At 40.7% G+C, this 5,488-nt stretch overlaps 1 long non-coding RNA gene across 1 annotated transcript; it reads right to left on the bottom strand.

Moving 5' to 3' along the window:
- Positions 1–2,690: 2,690 nt before the first annotated feature.
- Positions 2,691–4,229, bottom strand: LOC116379019 (uncharacterized). The gene is made up of 3 exons (XR_004212368.1): positions 3,826–4,229; positions 3,506–3,661; positions 2,691–3,317 (listed from the first exon to the last, which is right to left on the bottom strand). It is a non-coding gene; the product is annotated as an uncharacterized LOC116379019 (long non-coding RNA).
- Positions 4,230–5,488: the final 1,259 nt, after the last annotated feature.

The raw sequence follows: 5,488 nt of genomic DNA, 5'->3' as shown, positions 1-5,488 counted from the left end.
AGGCTGCATTCTCTCCCCTCTGCTCTTCTCCCTGTACACCAACAGCTGCACCTCCAGTCACCAGTCCGTCAAGCTCCTGAAGTTTGCGGATGACACCACCCTCATTGGACTCATCTCTGGTGGGGATGAGTCCGCCTACAGGTGGGAGACTGACCATCTGGTGACCCGGTGCGGTCTGAACAACCTAGAGCTCAACGCTGTAACCCTGTACATATACCGCTAATAGCCCTGTATATATAACACTAACACTCTATACATGGCACTAATAACCCTGCGGAAGAATGCAGCCCCACCAGCCCCCATCACTCTGTGTGACTCCCCCGTCGACGCTGTGGAGTCCTTACGCTTCCTGGGCTCCATCATAATCCAGGACCTCAAGTGGGAGCTGAACATCAGCTCCATCACTAAGAAGGCTCAGCAGAGGATGTACTTCCTGAGGCAGCTGAAGAAATTCAACCTGCCAAAGACAATGATGGTGCACTTCTACACAGCCATCATTCCTCATCCTCTGCTCCTCCATCACGGTCTGGTACGCTGCAGCCACAGCCAAGAATAAGGGTAGACTGCAGCGCATCATTCGCTCTGCTGAGAGGGTGATTGGCTGCAATCTGCCGGCCCTCCAGGACTTGTTCGCTTCAAGGATCCTGAAGCGAGCAAGAAGGATTGTAGCAGACCCCTCTCACCCTGGACAAAAACTGTTTGAGCCCCTTCCATCTGGTAGGAGGCTGCGGTCCATCAGGACCAAGACCTCACGACACATGAACAGTTTCTTCAGTCTTTGGTCGGGTTCATCAACAAAGTCAAGGACCCCCACTGACTCTGTCATCCCCAGGACAACCTCCTGCCGGTCACTCCCCTGCACATCCCTTTTATGTTTCTTATTTAAACAGACTCAATACTTTTAACATTACATTTACTGTACATCTCACTCGTTTATAATCCTGTTATCTGTTTGTTTTGTGCACTTTATTTTATATTTCACTTTACTTTATATTTCACTGCATTTCATATTGTAACCAAGTGGAACTGACGGGGTGAAACTATTGGGTCCGCCGGACCGGTAATGGGGTGCACAGGCCCTGATTAGCTGAAAAGATGCACCTGCTGGCAAATCGCATTCTTTGGCCAAATCCCAATGTCCCCCCTTACGGACTCACGGACTTTGAGGCGCGCTCCCGCGAAGTCCGTGAGGGTTTAGGGATGTCCCACTGTCACATCATCAAGTGTTTGAGTCTCTTGCAGACATTTTGAGCCCTTTATGAACCCTTTCTGTAAGTCAGCATGGTATGCTGACTTAGCCTAAGGGAATTACCCACAAATCATTGCAATATGACGTTAAACACGGGGTAACCAGTGGACGCATGGAGACGTAAAAACAAAAGGTAAACAAAGAGGACGACTCACGTGTGTTCAGCCTGTCATAATACATTTACTCAGAAACATTAAGGGTTAAAGATGGAACAACAAATAAACATGAAATCATAAGATATTTATTTATTTATTCATCAAATATTTAATTTAGTCATTGAAGCTGTTTTGATAAAAACGAGTAAATAGATGATATGAAGTTACCTCTCATCTAGTGAGGAAAGAGCCTGAAGACTTTTAAATCAGGGAGTACAAAGTATACAATAAATACACACAATTATACATCATATTTTTTGCAGTTTTCATGGTAATGTGATATGTTGCAGCAAAGTGCTGTCCCGTTCATATTCACACCATCTCAAGCCCTCACAGTCTCTCACACTCACCCACTCACCAGGTGACGTCAGTAAGTCCTTGAGGGTTCAGGGTTTGAGGGTTTAGGGGGGACATTGGGATTTGGCCTTTGTCTTTCTCTCCGGTGTCACGAGCGGGGGTGCCGAGTCCATCTACTTTCTCTCCCACAACAAGCGGAGACGTAGCGTGAGGCCGCATGATAAGTTGCGTCGGTAGCGCAGTGTCTGGGAGGCATCCGTTACAGAGGGGACAGCGTGTGTTTGGGGGATGGCTGGTTCAGGTATATTTATAGTGGAATGGGTTTTCTTTATGTATGTCGTGTGCTGGGGAAATTGGGTACAATCAAGAAATATGTAATGTTGTATTTGTGTTTTTTTAGAGCTTCCTGAGCAGTGCACCCAATGGTAGCTGGGGGGGAATCTAAGTGGGGGTGGCTGGGTTGCTGAACAGGTGGGTTGAAGTAGAATCTTTTAGGTTTGTTTTCTGTTTATTGGCAGTTATTTGTGATTACTTATGTTTTCGTTTTCATTTCTTTTCTAGTTAGTGGGACGCTGCCTTGGTCTTTTGTTTCTTTTCTTTTGCTTTAAGTTGTTTGTGATGCCTATGTTGGCACCTGGTCTGTGAACTCCTCCTGCCCGCCAAACCAGCTGTCACTGGTTACTCCACATAGTTATATTTGTACAAATAAAAGATTTATATTTTCATAACACTGCTTCCTTTGTGTACGTGCCTTTACGGTGTTTTGAACCGGGTCTCTGTGGCAACGGGTGCTACAATATTTTACTGTAAATTTTAATATGTTTCTACTTTTTGCACTGTGTTGATTGTTGTTGATTGTTTAATGTTATGCACCACCTGTCAATAAACGGTTCTAGTTCTGATTCGGATTATTATAACTCTTCATCACTCAAATGTTTTCTGGAGTTTTCTGGAAAAGAAAATCACAAAAACTACAAAAAGTTTCTCACAGATGTATTTATTGAAATGATTTGAAGGTTTAGTGATGTCTGATTTCTTCTTCTTCACTTCTTTTATCACTAAATCACCTCCAGATGTTTCTTCTTCTTCTACAGTAACAACTTTTCTCTTTCAAAACATTTCAACCAGCTTCTTCCAGCTAGAAGACTATCAGGCCCCGCCTCCAGGAAGTGACGCCACAGACTATAACCCCGCCCCAGGAGAGGGAGTTGTCAAATGGGCGTGTCCTTCGTAGGAGGCAGGGCTTAATGCAGACCCTGCTCTTCAGAGATTAAACTTTAAATTTGAATGTTTAAAATGATAAATTTGATCAAAAAAACAAACTGACTCATGATTGTCCTTCAGGGACACCGTAGAGACACCGTCCCAATGTCCACTCTGTCTTTTGTACACAATCCAGGAGGACACTGAGACCCACAGAGACTGACTGTCTGACTGTCTGTTTGCCCTCTGTCTCCCTCTGGTGATGGAGGTCAGTTCCTGCGGTGTTCGTTGTCTCTTCTTCGTTGCTTCTGTTTCTGTCTCAGAGCTTTTCTTTCTTTCTCGGCTGCAGAGTGAAGATCTTTGATGCGACGCTTCAAAATGCTGCGATCCGAAGAACTGAGGACACCGAGAGCCTGAGGGATGAGGACAGAGGTCTCACTCTGATGTTTATATCAAACACTAAATATGAGAGAGAGGTCTCACACTTTATACCAATATGAATAAATATATAGTGAGATAATGAGTCATAATTGTAGAATAAGTGAAGAAAAATACAGAACAGAAGTTTGACTTTTGATGAGTTCACCCTCCTCTTCCTCACCTTCAGCTTGTTGCCGTCCATCTGCAGCAGCTGTTGTCCGTCTACGTCTCTTGCACTGAATTCTGGGACGTATTGCTCCAGGTGGAGTCCTCTCAGCCAATGAGAGACCTGCTGGGTCGTCCACGACGACACAAGACAGGAAGAGTCCTCAAAGGGCTGAGGAGGAGGAAGAGGAGGAGGAGGACGAGGTGGAGGAGGAAGAGGAGGATAAGGAGGATAAGGAGGAAGAGAAAGAAGAGTTTTCACTCTGATGCACCTCCTGATGTATCTTACAGACCATAATACCCTGTCACCATGGTAACCGTGTGTGTGTGTGTTACCTCATCAGAGGACTGGGACAGCGTGTGGTACGGGTGGGAGGATCTGGAGGAAGAGGAGTCAACAGGAGGAGAGGAGGAGATGTGAGGAAGAGGAGGAGAGAACTCCTCACTGAGAGCCGACTCCTGAAGGACCAAGAAAGGAAGTAGTTATTGATCTCTTCTTCTTCTACTTCCTTTTTGTGTCCAAACTACACAGTCTAATCAGATCTAGTGATTGATAGATTTAACAATATGTGACAGAATATGTGACTTGTAGAAAAAATAAGTGACTTGTAAAAACTAGATATGACTTGTAGAAACAAGATACGACTTGTAGTAACAAGACATAACTTGTACAAACAATATATAACTTGTACAAACAAGATAATAATTTGTAGAAACAAGATACGACTTGTACAATCAAGATTTGACTTGTAGAAACAAGATATAACTTGTTGAAACGAGATGTGACTTGTTGAAACAATATGTGACTTGTAGAAATGATATGTAACTTGTAGAAACAAGATACGACTTGTAGAAACAATATGTATCTTGTAAAAACAAGATACGACTAGTAGTAACAAGATAATACATTGTAACAAGATATACATTGTACAAACAAGATAATAACTTGTAGAAACAATATGTAACTTGTAGAAATGATATGTAACTTGTAGAAACACAATATAATTTGTAGAAACAAGATGTGACTTGTAGAAACAATATGTGACTTGTAGAAACAAGATGTGATTTGTAGTAACAAGATACGACTTGTAGTAACAAGATATAACTTGTTGAAACGATATGTAACTTGTAGAAACAAGATATAACTTGTAGAAACGATATGTAACTTGTAGAAACAAGATATAACTTGTAGAAACGATATGTAACTTGTAGAAACGATATGTAACTTGTAGAAACAAGATGTGACATGTAGAAACAATACCTATCTTGTAGAAGCAAGATATGACTTGTATTAACAATACGTAATTTGTAGAAACCAGATGCGACTTGTACAAACAAGATATAACTTGTACAAACAAGATATAACTTGTAGTAACAAGATATAAATTGTAGTAACAATATGTAACTTGTAGAAACAAGATGTGACTTGTAGTAACAAGATATAAATTGTAGTAACAATATGTAACTTGTAGAAACAAGATGTGATTTGTAGAAACCAGACAATAACTTGTAGAAGGGTCATTGACGAATAAGGCTTCTAAAAAGGTAATTAAAAAAATTATCTTCAAAATGGATGGAATGCATATTTTTGTGTCTGGAAAAATGTGGTGAAACAAGTCTAAGTTGTGAACCAACTTTTCGTAGTATTTTAAATAGTTTTTAACAGTATTTTTTAACTTCACAGGCTAAAAAATGTCAGGTGGCGCAACCACATATTTATAAAAATATATATATTTTCCTAATATTTATTCAAACTGAAATTTCTGACAAGTATCCCTTAGAGTGTCTACTGTGTCTAACACATCGTATTTTGTAGTTGTGTTTTATATATATACACAATAATTTATCATAATTGCGTTCTCTTGGCAGGTATTTAGTATATTTAACTTTTGCTTTTACATTTAAACAGAGAAACATAATAATACAAATATACAAATGAATACATTCAATACAATAGTTCTTCACATCATATCAAGCAAAATAAAATTGACTTTAACCT

This window comes from Anarrhichthys ocellatus, unplaced genomic scaffold, assembly GCF_004355925.1.
Source record: "Anarrhichthys ocellatus isolate YVR2014 unplaced genomic scaffold, GSC_Weel_1.0 scaffold3578, whole genome shotgun sequence".
Classification (NCBI taxonomy): domain Eukaryota; kingdom Metazoa; phylum Chordata; class Actinopteri; order Perciformes; family Anarhichadidae; genus Anarrhichthys; species Anarrhichthys ocellatus.
The sequence above is the reverse complement of the archived record's forward strand: the minus strand, read 5'-3'. Positions and strand labels throughout refer to the sequence as shown.